Raw genomic sequence first — 16,614 nt, 5'->3', positions numbered from 1 at the left:
TAGTTTTACAACAAAACAAATCTCACAAACCAATGCAAATGACAAAAGAGAAGCAGTATAACAATAGACTAACAAATGCCCTTGATACAAATTAAAATGGATATAGAGGTGTCTATGCAAAGTAAAATGCCTAAGTGGTAGGCAGAAGTGTGTGGTGAACGTTTGAGGAGCAGTGGTAGCTAGCTGGGTAAGGAGGGCTGACTGACCACGGGGCTCATGAAGCTTGTGTTTGTCATGCATGCAGTGGATGTGTGTTTGTTTGTGTGAGGAGAGCCGTGGCGATCTCCTTGGGTGAGAGGCGAGGCGTAGGGAAGGCTGTTGGATTAGGGGCTAGGTCAGGGCTCCCACCCTGGAGCAGGAATAATGGACTGGCCATCTCTACTCGATGTCCCCCCAAGCCAGGGCTGTCTTTACTGTCATGGCCTAGCTGTACTAGAACACAGCAGTGACTCCTTCATCTCTCTCACACTCCCTCGTCTCCTTATCTCTTTTCTACCCTTCTCCAAAGTCCACTCAATCTATGACGACTCCCCCATACTGCATATCTCTTTCCACACCTTCTCTCATCTACCTCTTACTTTCTCTATGAATCCATTTTATTTTGCTGTTACAGGATGTGTGAAGAGCACTGTGAAAGGCGCTTTATTCCTGAATCCAGCTATCCGTGGATCTATAGGTGACTCCTCGCTTGCTCTGTTGATCTTTGTTGTGTTTGTTAACCATGTACAGTAGTCTCATCGTTCTACTCCCTGTCAATATACTGTGGTCTCAATCACACTCATCTAATGAACAGGCACCCCACCCAGAGCACGTCACTCCATCAACTGTCCTGCTGTCTGCAGCTAGGGAGAGCCAGCAGCACAGGACTTAGTGAACAAAGCAACACATATTGTGAGTGTGACTGTATCTGTGTGTACGGTATGAGAGAGGGGAAAGAAGAGCGATACAGAGACACAGAACGTCATTGTTCTCTACACTCAATCATAAAAGTTCACTTTCCAAAGCACATCTTTGTTTTTTGTTTTTTACCTGGAAGCCATATCAAATATATCTCAGATTATAAGTAAATGCATAGTAACAGCTCATTACCACAATTAAACTAAACAACACAGCCTCTGTCGACACATCATCTGGCTTCAGACAGAAGCTGTTGAATATTTTTTTACCGCAAACATAACATACAGTCTGCAAGCGTATGAAATATACATAACTCGGCATCTAGTAGTTATTCAGTTTTCCCGATTATAAACAGATAGAAATGCCATGCACCACAAGTGATTCATTTCAATAAAAAGGCTTACTTCAAGTCTAGCAAACCAAACACTATAATTTCAGTACAACATGCAGTTGAACACATGTACAGTATATAAACAATCAAGAGAATCTCACCTGCATTGTCACTGCACTTGTTAAAAGTCCACCTTTAGTGCCTGCAATATTGTGGAGAAGTATATGGTCCAATGGTCATTGATGCCCTTTTCGGAGTAAATCCGGCTGATAGGAGACAGGAAATGTATAGTCCTTGTATCACGCTGCCTCCACAGAATTCGTACACCTACAGTAGACAGAGAAGCACTGCGTCACTGTACTGTCTTTCTTGCATTCTTTATTTACTTCACTCTCTGTGTTTCAGCCTTCGCTATCTGTCTGTCTCTCTCTCACTCTCTCTCAACCTCTTTTGCTTTCTCTCTCTCTCTCTAGTAGTCTCTGAGTCTCTCTCACATGAGCACGCTTTCTCGCTCTTCCACAATTACAGCTGCAAGCTACAGTCCACACAGAGCAGCTTCTCTCTCCCAGTCTCTTTCCCCCACACTTTCCCTCCCCCTTCTGTCTCTCACCACTCCAAGCGACTTATATGCCCTATGTCTTGTGCGCTCTCTACACTCATAAAAAAGGTGCTATCTGTCCCCATAAGAGAACCATTTGACTAACCTTTTTTGGTTCCAAGTAGAACACTTTTGGTTCCTGATAGAAACTTTGAGGTTCCATGTAGAACCATTTCCACAGAGGGTTCTACATGGAACTAGTGCTGAGCGATAAGTGTTTTTTGAGCTCGATTCGGTTTTGGGTTCGATTATAAAAAAATAATTATGTTTTTTTATTTTGTTTACGATAGTTTTTTTCTAAATTAAATGCATTATGAAATAATGACATTCAAATGATTTTAGAGCTTTTTAATTGAAATTCTAAAGCCAACAACAGTGAACATTCACATTCAATTATTTCTGTCAGGTCCACATTGGGTTGACATCAATAGAAAAATAGGAAATTGCTATGAAATAATACAATATTTCAGTTGTGTATATTACTTCGTTTTATTTGATGGCTTTATTATTTTTAATTCCTTAAAGTCATCATCTCATCTCTGCTCAGGCAGTAGCAGCTAGCCAGACAAAGTTATCTCTGCGCACCCTGTACTGTACTGTCTTTAGTCATCCTATTCAGCTAGGCAAGCCTGCCTAAGTATGTTGCAGAGCTGTCTGACAAAATTATTTGACTAGCTCTTCAAAGTAGATAACCAACCTGGACTGGGGGGTAGATGTAACTTAGTAAACGAAATCTGGGACACTTCAATTATACTGAACAAAAATATAAATGCAATGTGCAACAATTTCAAAGATTTTACTGAGTTACAGTTCATATAAGGAAATCAGTCAATTTAAATAAATTCATTAGACCCTAATCTATGGATTTCACATGACTGGGAACACAGATATGCATCTGTTGGTCACAGATACGTAAAACAATATTGGCCTCATTATGGGCCTCAGAATCTCGTCACGGTATTTATGTGCATTCAAATTGCCATTTTTTTGTTGTCTGTATTTTATGCCTACCCATACCATAACCCCACCGCCACCATGGGGCACTATGTTCACACGTTGACATCAGCAAACCTCTCGCCCACACAACGCCATACACGTGGTCTGCGGTTGAGAGGCCGGTTGGTCGTACTGCCAAATTCTTTAAAGCAACGTTGGAGGTGGCTTCTGGTAGAGAAATTAACATTAAATTATCTGGCAACAGCTTTGGTGGACATTCTTGCAGTCAGCATGCCAATTGCACGGTCCCTCAAAACTTGAGACATCTGTGGCATTGTGTTGTGTGACAAAACTGCACATTTTAGAGTGGCCCTTTATTGTCCCCCAGCACAAGGTGCACCTGTGTAATGATCATGCTGTTTATTCAGCTTCTTGATATGCCACACCTGTCAGGTGGATGGATTATCTTAGCAAAAGAGAAATGCTCACTAACAAGGATGTAAACAAAATGTGAGAGAAATAAGCTTTTTGTGCGTATGGAACATTTCTGGGATATTTTATTTCAGCTCATGAAACATGGGACCAACACTTTACATGTTGAGTTTATATTTTTGTTCAATGTAGTATGATGTTACGAATTACAATTCGTATGATATGTTGCTAATTGCAATTTGTACAATATGTTATGAATTTGCAAAACTTCAAATTTGTTGTGGCTAACGTTAGCTAGGTGGCTAACACTAACCTTAACTAGGTGGCTAACGTTAGCTAGGTGGCTAACACTAACCTTAACTAGGTGGCTAACGTTAGCTAAGCTAGAGGATAGGGTTAGGGGTTATTGTTAGGGTTAAGGTTAGGGTTGAGGTTAGGAGTTTGGTTAAAGGGATAAGGTTAGGGGAAGGTTTAGCTAACATGCCAAGTAGTTGCAAAGTAGCTAAAAAGCTAATTAGCAAAAATGTTAAAGTTGTACATGATGAGATTCAAATACACAACCTTTGGGTTGCTAGACCCAACCACCCCGACCAACCACCCCGACCAACCACCCAACTTTTGTTTTTGCCATAATTAACCTTCTGTCTTATGTAACCATACCAAACATAACACATCATACTAATTTGGAGGTCCCGGATTTACATTTACTATGTTACGTCTAGTCTATGAGACCAGGCTGAGATAAGGCATACTTTCACAAACTGTCTCTATCCCTCTCTCATTGTTGTGTTGTGTACATCTCCTATGTGGTTTATGCGGTCTGTGTGTATCTAACCTAAAGTAGCAGGCGTAAAAGTTTCTCTCTGTCCGAGCTGGAAAGAACAGCCAGCTTGCAGAGGTGCAAAATGTACTCAATAGTCATAGTTGAGTAAAAGTAAAGATAACTTAATAGAAAATGACTCTAGTAGTAGTGGAAGTCACCCAGTAAAATACGACTTCAGTCATTAGATTTTTATTTTAATTTAACTAGGAAAGTCAGTTAAGAACAAATATTTATTATTTACAATGACGGCCTACCCTGGTCAAAACCGGACGACGCTGGGCCAATTGTGCGCCACCCTATGGGACTCTCAATCACGGCCGGATGTGATACAGCCTGGATTCAAACCAGGGACTGAAGTGACACCTCTTGCACTGAGATGCAGTGCCTTAGACCGCTGCGCCACTCAGGAATAAAAGTCTAAAAGTATTTGGTTTTAAATATACTTAAAATAAATGGAATTGCTAAAGTAAAAATAATTTCAAAATACTTATATTAAGCAAACCAGATGGCACAATGTTTTTGTGGATAGCAAGAAAGACATCTGCCTCACCTGCCCTGAATGACGGGTTGCCACTGGCTAGTACACATGATTCAATTATTTTGGATAAGATATTTGTATTTGTCAAAAGGGCAGTTGAGCATCGTGTCACCAGAATAAGACCCTCGATATTTATTGGAAAGGAGCACCAAGCTCATCACCGTGCACTTTCAACACTGTGAAATTCATCATAATATACTTAATCTGTTGCCTAAGAAACTGCATGGTTTCCTGAGTAGTAGTGGGAGGGCCACACTCAATATCATCGCGTGACAAGTTTACTTCGATATGATGGAAATGACATAAATATTTGAGCATAAAGGCGTTTCCACCGCCATTTCTCGCATAATTAATTTTACAGACAAAAATATCCCACCATGTCGAACGAACAAATTAAAAACTGTTGATAAAAACGTGGTTAATGTAGTTAATTATGACATTTTTGCGCTGAACTAGGTTGAATATTTGGTTAATGAAAACTACAACTCCCTTCAGCCCAGTGTCCCACATAGTTCTTGACTTGATTTCTCTCGTGAATGATTTGATTTCTCTCTGGAGAAACGGCGCGTTGGGATCACAGAAATAACGAACTAAATGGAATTCAAGTCATTGAACCCACATCGGTCAATTAGTTGTTGAATAACCGGAGAAAAAAATACGAAATTTCGGTTAATCGCTCAGCACTTGCCCTCTCTCCAGTGCTTAATTTTAGCCGGATCCTACTGGAACAGGATCTGGCACCTCTCCGTCTTGGAACAGTTTCGTTTTGTCCGGATCCGGTACCTCTTCTGGCATGAAAAATAATTGTCACTTTTTGCAATGTAAAGATTCTAATAAACGTGATCAAAGTTCTTTAGAGTTGCCTCTTCTTTAATCCCCCCCATCTCTCACTACAATGAGATTCACTTTCTATTATCTCTCTCTCCCGCTCTCTACTCCGATAGACATGAGCCTGCAACTCTCATCTCTCCAGCATTGCAATTCATAATGTCCTTATAGAGCCGCGCAAAGGGTTGAAATACATTTGACAAAGTTATGGTTACTGCTGTCTGTTGAGAAATAAATTAAATAGGCCTAGGCTATTGATGGATTCAATGTCGTTTTCATTGATCTCAGATTCTCAGTTTGTCAGTGTCTAAATTGCCTGTCATTTCGATCATTTTGTGCTTTCAAGACAACTTGGAACTCGAAAAAAAATAAGCCGAATCATGATGTCAGTGATCGTCAGGTCGGAAAGTCGGAGCTCTAGAAGAGGCCAGAGTTCCCCATGTGGAATTTCAAATTGGATGACCATCCAAAACAAATTTTTCCAGTCTGAGCTCGTTATTTCCCCAATTTCGCAGTTGTCTTGAACGCACTGAAGTCTGAAGTCGTAGATTACCCAGCTCCGAGTTCCCAGTTGTTTTGAACGCAGCATTAAAAAAGATCGTGCCAAAATCTCCAATCGTAAAATGACGTAGAATTGCATTAAATGCGTTTATAAAAAGGCCAAACATTTTCTGGACCCTAGGCCACAAACCTTTTTTCCCATGTGGGCAACTTCTGTAAATGCCTCTACTTACTGCTCTATGCCACTACGCAAATGTGATGATATGCATGCAATGCAGGTCACCCCCCTCTCGTGCTCACTTGTTCCGGCAACTCCTGATTTACAAATTAGGCACTGTCTAGCTCTTTTTTTCTCCCTCAGTCAGTCTTTTTCCAGTAACTCCACAGTCAACAACGTCTAGCCTAGGGGTGTCAAATTCGATTCACAAGTGTCTGCGGGTTTTTGGTTTTTCCTTTCAATAAAGACCTAGACAACCAGGTGAGGGGAGTTCCTAACTAATTAGTGACCTTAATTAATCTATCAAGTACAAGGGTGGAGGGATAACCTGCAGACTCTTGGCCCTCTGTGGAATGAGTTTGACACGTGACTAACCCTTACCTACCTCTCTCTCTCTCTCTGTGGCTTGTATTCTTTCCCCTGGCTTCCTTGTTTGGGCACTCTCTCCCTCCCCTACTCGCTCTCTCCTCTTCCCACTTTCTCTCCTTTCTCCCCCTCTCTACTCTGTTCCTCTCTCATTCTTCCACCCCTGGCAGTGCACTCTTAATCCCCCCGCCAGAGTCCATGCCCTTGTAGAGCTGGCGACCGTCAGCCCAGCTCCAGTTGATGAGGTAGCAGCATATCGCTTAGGGGCCCTGGCATGGGTCACATCCTGCCACGGCCCTGCCGCAGCCTTCAGGGAGGCACCATCCTAGTCAACTCCCCCCTCCACTATCACTGCACTTCATGTGTAAGCACTGAGCATTCATGGCTGCTTCACCCAATCATAATAACTTATCACAATAAAATAACAACAGCTTGCAGTCAACGGTAGATCCACCTAGCCAGGTAAACACTTCTTTAATCACTAGATTGTAATACTGGGGTGGTGAACTATTAATGACTTACCACATAATTGTTAACAATATATAAATGAACGTCATATAAATGCACACACTCAATCTCATAGCAATATAACAAGGTCATTCTTCTTTCCGATTTGGATAATCTGGCAACGTCAAAGCATTCCCCCTAGCATGTCCATGTTTGTCTTGTCTTATAATGCATTTGTGTGGTATGGAGTCCACATACCTACAAATCCAGAAGGCTAAATTAAAATGGCGTGCTGACTGTTAATGGAGTGGGACAAACATATGACTTCACTGTCTGTTGTGGCTTCAAGCTCATGTAATGAATAATACAACAGTCTCCACCTGTATCAGTGCAGTCAATGGGCCTGACAGTTGCTATTTATATGTATATTTTCAGCACAGTGTCTTCCCTCCACGATCACACTCAGTCAACTTGTCCTTGAATTACACAGACAAGATAGCAAAACAATACCCAGAAAAAAGACAGTTTATTATCCTCTTTTAAAAGCTAATCAGCATGTAGTGACATAGCCTGATGCAAAATAGAAATTCCAGGAGAAAAACTCTCCATGTAACTAAATTATGCTCTGAATGAAAGTAAGCTCACCCATGCGGTTAATTTGACTAATTTTCTGAAATGACTTTTGTTTCTCATGAGGCGATGTAGCTAGCTAATGAGTTTGTCGGTCCACTCCAGCTGAATAATATGTATAGAGATCCTATTAAATAACTATTCTAGTATTCTAATTCATAATTCTATGGTCATATGACCACAATGAGAGACAACTGGGGAATGCAGCTGATCGGTAGATTACTACGCTGACATCACAATGTCAGACCTGGGAAGCACTGCTCCCATTGCCTTCCCATGCCCTCCGCCGATTTTCTCGGTCAGTCACAGCACCCCACCCACCCTTTTCCCCTCCCACTTAATGACCTCGTTATGATCTGCAAAGTCCCTTGGTGTCCTCTCACCATATTTATTTTTAATTGAACCTTTATTTAACTAGGTAAGTCAGTTGAGAGCAAATTCTTATTTACAATGACGGCCTACCAAAAGGCAAAAGGCCTCCTGCAGAGACGTGGGCCTGGGATTAAAAATAAAAACAATATAAATATAGGACAAAACACACATCAAAACAAGAGAGACAACACAACATATGGTCCCCCACAGCACACCCTATCTCTTTAAAGGTACGGCACTCTGGTAAGAATGTACTGTATTTTCAACCACATGGCTGTCAGGTAGAGTCATAGCATCTGTACTGAGAGTGGTGTTATTGATATTTTTGCTACGAGTGCTTTACTATGTAGATTCTCCTCTTGTCATTTGTGAATTATTCCATCCTGTCTCAGAAGCACTCTGATGTAGCCAATGGTAATGTGCAGTTTGAACCATAACAACGTTTTAGTAAAGGGATGAGGGATGGCACTGGAGAAATGAAACCACTTTCAAAATTATAGACAGAGTCATGAATGCAAGGACTGACCACGGTATCAAAGTTATAGTTTTAACCATGTTTTGAGGCTATACAGTGTTTGTTTACATTCACAAAGTTATAGTTTTAACCATGTTTTGAGGCTATACAGTGTTTGTTTACATTCACAAAGTTATAGTTTTAACCATGTTTTGAGGCTATACAGTGTTTGTTTACATTCACAAAGTTATAGTTTTAACCATGTTTTGAGGCTATACAGTGTTTGTTTACATTCACAAAGTTATAGTTTTAACCATGTTTTGAGGCTATACAGTGTTTGTTTACATTCACAAAGTTATAGTTTTAACCATGTTTTGAGGCTATACAGTGTTTGTTTACATTCACAAAGTTATAGTTTTAACCATGTTTTGAGGCTATACAGTGTTTGTTTACATTCACAAAGTTATAGTTTTAACCATGTTTTGAGGCTATACAGTGTTTGTTTACATTCACAAAGTTATAGTTTTAACCATGTTTTGAGGCTATACAGTGTTTGTTTACATTGTATCAAAGTTATAGTTTTAACCATGTTTTGAGGCTATACAGTGTTTGTTTACATTCACAAAGTTATAGTTTTAACCATGTTTTGAGGCTATACAGTGTTTGTTTACATTCACAAAGTTATAGTTTTAACCATGTTTTGAGGCTATACAGTGTTTGTTTACATTCACAAAGTTATAGTTTTAACCATGTTTTGAGGCTATACAGTGTTTGTTTACATTCACAAAGTTATAGTTTTAACCATGTTTTGAGGCTATACAGTGTTTGTTTACATTCACAAAGTTATAGTTTTAACCATGTTTTGAGGCTATACAGTGTTTGTTTACATTCACAAAGTTATAGTTTTAACCATGTTTTGAGGCTATACAGTGTTTGTTTACATTCACAAAGTTATAGTTTTAACCATGTTTTGAGACTATACAGTGTTTGTTTACATTCACAAAGTTATAGTTTTAACCATGTTTTGAGACTATACAGTGTTTGTTTACATTCACAAAGTTATAGTTTTAACCATGTTTTGAGACTATACAGTGTTTGTTTACATTCACAAAGTTATAGTTTTAACCATGTTTTGAGGCTATACAGTGTTTGTTTACATTCACAAAGTTATAGTTTTAACCATGTTTTGAGGCTATACAGTGTTTGTTTACATTCACAAAGTTATAGTTTTAACCATGTTTTGAGGCTATACAGTGTTTGTTTACATTCACAAAGTTATAGTTTTAACCATGTTTTGAGACTATACAGTGTTTGTTTACATTCACAAAGTTATAGTTTTAACCATGTTTTGAGGCTATACAGTGTTTGTTTACATTCACAAAGTTATAGTTTTAACCATGTTTTGAGGCTATACAGTGTTTGTTTACATTCACAAAGTTATAGTTTTAACCATGTTTTGAGACTATACAGTGTTTGTTTACATTCACAAAGTTATAGTTTTAACCATGTTTTGAGGCTATACAGTGTTTGTTTACATTCACAAAGTTATAGTTTTAACCATGTTTTGAGGCTATACAGTGTTTGTTTACATTCACAAAGTTATAGTTTTAACCATGTTTTGAGGCTATACAGTGTTTGTTTACATTCACAAAGTTATAGTTTTAACCATGTTTTGAGACTATACAGTGTTTGTTTACATTCACAAAGTTATAGTTTTAACCATGTTTTGAGGCTATACAGTGTTTGTTTACATTCACAAAGTTATAGTTTTAACCATGTTTTGAGGCTATACAGTGTTTGTTTACATTCACAAAGTTATAGTTTTAACCATGTTTTGAGGCTATACAGTGTTTGTTTACATTCACAAAGTTATAGTTTTAACCATGTTTTGAGGCTATACAGTGTTTGTTTACATTCACAAAGTTATAGTTTTAACCATGTTTTGAGGCTATACAGTGTTTGTTTACATTCACAAAGTTATAGTTTTAACCATGTTTTGAGGCTATACAGTGTTTGTTTACATTCACAAAGTTATAGTTTTAACCATGTTTTGAGGCTATACAGTGTTTGTTTACATTCACAAAGTTATAGTTTTAACCATGTTTTGAGGCTATACAGTGTTTGTTTACATTCACATTGTTTACAAACAATGGAGTTAAACAAGATTATATTTTGCATTCTGATGGGGTACAACAGTTAAACTAAGGTCATAAATAGATGTATTGAAAAGTTGTTGACAAGCAGCCAGCAGCCAGTCCTCCAGACTGCTGCCTGAGCACCTTTGTCTGCTCACACAAGCTGTGCTCTGCTTTGATACCAACACAGAAATATATAGAAAGTCACTGATTTAATATTTCATATTTGTAACGAACATCTAACAACAGATGTCTGTTTGTATGTGGTCTGACAGAGACTTGAGGACAGTGAAGGTCAAATGCGTAAGCATCATAAATGATTGCACTCTGAAGCAACAAATCTATAATTTAAACTGTTGACAGGATTATATCTTTGCCCCTTGGTGGAGTCAATCAAACTAAACGACGTCAAGAAAGTCCACAGCCCACTTGCCTGACTCCTGCTATTCAGAAGAGTACAATTTTTTATTAAGGGTCTGGAAAAATACACAACACTATTTACATAGATAGAGAGGCTCCTCAATGGGAGCAGCACTTGTGAATACAATTAATTCAACTGAAATACAATGAACTCTTATGACTCAGAGCAATGGATTTGAAATATTCTTTCAAAATAAAATATCAAAGAAATGAATGACGTCCAGAGTAACAAAATTCCTGTAGTTGTCATTCAAGACTATGTGATAACTTGTTGATCTCAGGAGGTTTTGAATGTTATATGATCACATATGACTCAGGCATTTGAGTCACCTGGTTCAAAGGGACAGTTCACCATCCTCTGATTGGCAATCAGTGTGTGGTGTAAACCTTTGTTGATTCCGTATTGAATAGCAGTGATTGAATCAACGTGAATAGCTTGAAACATTCATGACTAAGACCTTTGTATAGACAGACATAGCTATCCTGATTTGTGCTGCAGCGAAAATAGAGAGGATGCATAGTACAGTAATGCATAGTACAGCAACGTGAAAGTGTAACCATACAGCTGAAGAGTAAAGGCTGGTAACAGTGCACCAACTCGTCTCTTTCTCCTGCTTTAAAAACCTTTTACTGCAGAGGACTACATCAGTGTCACACAGAGTGTTTCTTGGTAGTCAAACAAATCTACTTTGAAACAAAAGTACTCCACTCGTAGGAGTGGTTTGTTCATAACCATCCTCCTTTTTGAGGCCACTAGGTCATTTGACTGCAGGAAAGGGCTACAGCTGGAATCCTTAATTGGTGAAACTGCCACGTCCGTTTGGGATTACAACAACAAAGAAGTTACTGCAAACAACCAACACTGTTTTTCCCTCTGACATTATTGCATGCGTGATAGAACAGCACAATATGTACTGCAATTTTCTGACGTCGCTGCCGGAGTCTCCTCTCCTCTGTTTCAACAACAAAACAAAAACAATAACAAAAAAGACGCACACACACACAGATTTGGTCCTCAGATACTCAAGAAGTTCTAAAGCTGCACCAATGAGAGCATCTTGACTGGCTGCTTCGCCGTCTGGTATGGCAACTGCACCGCCCTTGACCACAAGGCTCTACAGAGGGTGGTGCGGACAGCCTAGTACTTCTCTGGGGCCAAACTCCATGCCATCCTGGACGTTTATACCAGGCGGTGTCTAAGGAAGGCCCAGGAAATTGCCAAAGACTTCAGCCACCTAAGCACATGGACTGTTCTCTGTGCTACCGGAGCAACGGGTCTCAGACCAACAGGCTCCAAGATAGCTTCTATCTTGAAAGCAATTAGACTGCTGAATAGCTTCTCAGACTATCTGTACTGACTCTACCTGCACTGGCTATATATACATACACATGTCTCTATCCACACACACAACACACACACATAACACACTCACGCATACTGATGTCACATACACACACACACACGCCACCACAGACTCACACCCAGCATATGCACTGCTGCTACTTTTCACTCTTATTATTATATTTATATATATACTGCTCAAAAAAATAAAGGGAACACTTAAACAACACATCCTAGATCTGAATGAAAGAAATAATCTTATTAAATACTTTTTTCTTTACATAGTTGAATGTGCTGACAACAAAATCACACAAAAATAATCAATGGAAATCTAATTTATCAACCCATGGAGGTCTGGATTTGGAGTCACACTCAAAATTAAAGTGGAAAACCACACTACAGGCCAACTCCTGGACAGTCTGTGGTGCAACGTGGCGTTGGTGGATGGAGTGAGACATGATGTCCCAGATGTGCCCAATTCGATTCAGGTCTGGGGAACGGGCGGGCCAGTCCATAGCATCAATGCCTTCCTCTTGCAGGAACTGCTGACACACTCCAGCCACATGAGGTCTAGCATTGTCTTGCATTAGGAGGAACCCAGGGCCAACCGCACCAGCATATGGTCTCATAAGGGGTCTGAGGATCTCATCTCGGTACCTAATGGCAGTCAGGCTACCTCTGGCGAGCACATGGAGGGCTGTGCGGCCCCCCAAAGAAATGCCACCCCACACCATGACTGACCCACCGCCAAACCGGTCATGCTGGAGGATGTTGCAGGTAGCAGAACGTTCTCCACGGCGTCTCCAGACTCTTTCACGTCTGTCACGTTCTCAGTGTGAATCTGCTTTCATCTGTAAAGAGCACAGGGCGCCAGTGGCGAATCTTGGTGTTCTCTGGCAAATGCCAAACGTTCTGCACGGTGTTGGGCTGTAAGCACAACCCCCACCTGTGGACGTCGGGCCCTCATACCACCCTCATGGAGTCTGTTTCTGACCGTTTGAGCAGACACACGCACATTTGTGGCCTGCTGGAGGTCATTTTGCAGGGCTCTGGCAGTGCTTCTCCTGCTCCTCCTTGCACAAAGGCGGAGGTAGCGGTCCTGCTGCTGGGTTGTTGCCCTCCTACGGCCTCCTCCACATCTCCTGATGTACTGGCCTGTCTCCTGGTAGCGCCTCCATGCTCTGGACACTACGCTGACAGACACAGCAAACCTTCTTGCCACAGCTCGCATTGATGTGCCATCCTGGATGAGCTGCACTACCTGAGCCACTTGTGTGGGTTGTAGACTCCGTCTCATGCTACCACTAGAGTGAAAGCACCGCCAGCATTCAAAAGTGACCAAAACATCAGCCAGGAAGCATAGGAACTGAGAAGTGGTCTGTGGTCCCCACCTGCAGAACCACTCCTTTATTGGGGGTGTCTTGCTAATTGCCTATAATTTCCACCTGTTGTCTATTCCATTTGCACAACAGCATGTGAAATTTATTGTCAATCAGTGTTGCTTCCTAAGTGGACAGTTTGATTTCACAGAAGTGTGATTGACTTGGAGTTACATTGTGTTGTTTAAGTGTTCCCTTTATTTTTTTGAGCAGTGTATATTTATTTAACCTTTATTTAACTAGGCAAGTCAGTTAAGAACAAATTCTTATTCACAATGACAGCCTACCCGGCCAAACCCGGACGACACCGGGCCAATTGTGCGCCGCTCTATGGGACTTTCAATCACGGCCGGATGTGATACAGCCTGGATTCAAACCAGGGACTGTAGTGACACCTCTTGCACTGAGATGCAGTGCCTTAGACCGCTGCGCCACTCGGGAGCCCCAGCCTCCTGTACATGTACATATTTACCTCAACTACCACGTATCCCTGCACATTGATATGGTATTGGTACTCCTTGTATATAGCTTCATGCTTGTGTGTTTTATTTCTCACATGCTTTTTTTTCATTTTATCTAAAACTCTACATCTTTGGGAAAGAGTTTGTAAGTAAGCATTTCACTGTTGTATTTGGCGCATGTAACAAATAACATTTGATTTGACACACACACACACACACACACACACACACACACACACACACACACACACACACACACACACACACGTGAAATGCTAAATGTAATGTAATGGCTGCTGGCAGATGGGTGTTTTTATCTGTACACGTACCTGTACATCATGTCCTGTCCTGTAGTGTGACACAACACACAGGTTCCAGTCTGGAATCACAAGCACTAAGGACAATCAGTGGCTGTGACAGTGTGACATAGAGCCACAATGACGTTACCAGTCTTATGTAACATCAGGCACTAAGAGCATGACAGTTCAGAGACATCAACAGCATTACAGTGCCAGGCAATCCATCCCTCTGTCCTTGCATCAGTCATTGCGTTATGCCAGCCCGCCCACTTGTTTCAGAAACATGAATGAATGATACCGATGAGAACATCTGAGAGACAATCTGCTAACTCGTTAGCCCTGACACAGTTCCTATTAACAATGGCTGTTGTATATGCTTTAATTACACTGATGAGGTACATGATACTGTTCAGCCAGTATCAATCCCTAGATCTACAGCAATATAAGTACACGACAATATACTGTACGTTGTACGCTCACCTCTTTGCTACAAAGCACTGCAGCTTTTTTTCTGTTTGTCAATGAAAGCCTCTCATTCTACATTTAATCGATAGCAAAATAATTTTGCACGGACAAAAAGGAGGATGGCTATGAACAAACTACTCCACTCCAACGAGTAAGAATGAGATCGCACACTGATGCATGTCAGAAGGTGCTTTCAACTGGGATGTGGTAGTAGCCCTGTCCTGCACTCAAATTATCTAGTGGCCTCACGGGTGGAGTGATATTCTTATTTTTCATAATTTAATCATTTATAAACATTATTCGATTTTTTTTAATGCAGAAAATCCGGTGTTTCTATGTCTAACAGTTTTGTTATATTCAGTATTCTATGACGTATATAAAGTGTAATATTGGGATGCAAACTCAGAATTGAATACATCAGATAATGACCAGATCTCCCAGTGGAAGAAAGTCACATAATACTACAATTTCTTTCCCCAACACCAGCAAATTCTTTAGTTGCAAGGCTGGACTTTTCCTAATGTTGTTGAGAGACAAGAAGCATGACTACTTGTTTACTCAACTTTACACTACTAGGCTACCTGTTCTCTCTCCCTCTGTCAACAGCCAAGTGGAATTCACATGATTTCACAAAGCTGGAACTCAGTCAGCTGTATAAGGAAATAAGCAAACAGGAAACCACTCACCCAGAGGCGGTGCTCCTAGTGGCCAGAGACTAATGCAGGGAAACTTAAATCAGTTCTACCAAATTTATATCAACATGTTAAATGTGCATCCAGAGGGAAAAAAATTCTAGATCACCTGTACTCCACAGACAGAGACGCATACAAAGCTCTCCCTCGCCCTCCATTTGGTAAATCCGGCCACAACTCTGTCCTCCTGATTCCTGCTTATAAGCAAAAATTAAAGCAGGAAGCACCAGTGACTCGGTCAATAAAAAAGTGGTCAGATGAAGCAGATGCTAAACTACAGGACTGTTTTGCTAGAACAGACTGGAACATGTTCCGGGATTCTTCCGATGACATTGAGGAATACACCACATCAGTCACTGGCTTTATCAATAAGTGCATCAAGGACGTCGTCCCCACAGTAACTGTATGTACATACCCCAACCAGAAGCCATGGATTACAGGCAACATTCGCACTGAGCTAAAGGGTAGAGCTGCCGCTTTCAAGGTGTGGGACTCTAACCCGGAAGCTCATAAGAAATCCTGCTATGCCCTGTGACAAACCATCAAACAGGCAAAGTGTCAATACAGGGCTAAGATTGAATCATATTACACTGGCTCCGATGCTCGTCTTATGTGGCAGGGCTTGCAAACTATTACAGACTACAAAGGGAAGCACAGCCGCGAGCTGCCCAGTGACACGAGCCTACCAGACGAGCTAAATCACTTCTATGCTCACTTCGAGGCAAGCAACACTGAGGCATGCATGAGAGCATCAGCTGTTCCGGACGACTGTGTGATCATGCTCTCCGTTGCCGACGTGAGTAAGACCTTTAAACAGGTCAACATACACAAGGCTAGCCTCCCGGGTGGCGCAGTGGTCTAAAGTGCTAGCTGTGCCACCAGAGATTCGAGGTTTGAGCCTAGGCTCTGTCGCAGCCGGCAGCGACCGGGAGGCCCATGGGGCAGTGCACAATTGGCCCAGCATCGTCCGGGTTAGGGAGGGTTTGGCCGGCAGGGATATCCTTGTCTCATCGCGCACTAGCGACTCCTGTGTCGGGCCGGGCGCAGTGCA

The 16,614-nt window shown here is 41.1% G+C and overlaps 1 long non-coding RNA gene across 4 annotated transcripts in view; it reads right to left on the bottom strand.

The window, feature by feature from the left end:
• The window catches only part of LOC115186367 (uncharacterized), a 29,495-nt gene extending 13,984 nt beyond the window's left edge, over positions 1 to 15,511 (bottom strand). The window contains exons 1-2 of one of the 4 annotated variants that reach the window (XR_003875718.1): positions 14,437 to 15,511; positions 1,390 to 1,555 (exon numbers count right to left, since the gene is read on the bottom strand). This is a non-coding gene — a long non-coding RNA (uncharacterized LOC115186367). Of the gene's footprint in view, positions 1 to 1,389; positions 1,911 to 6,074; positions 6,114 to 14,436 lie in introns of those variants that run through there. The other 3 variants (XR_003875716.1, XR_003875714.1, XR_003875715.1) reach the window with 3 other exon arrangements.
• Positions 15,512 to 16,614: the final 1,103 nt, after the last annotated feature.

The sequence above is a fragment of the Salmo trutta genome, unplaced genomic scaffold (genome assembly GCF_901001165.1).
Source record: "Salmo trutta unplaced genomic scaffold, fSalTru1.1, whole genome shotgun sequence".
Classification (NCBI taxonomy): Eukaryota; Metazoa; Chordata; class Actinopteri; order Salmoniformes; family Salmonidae; genus Salmo; species Salmo trutta.
The sequence above is the reverse complement of the archived record's forward strand: the minus strand, read 5'-3'. Positions and strand labels throughout refer to the sequence as shown.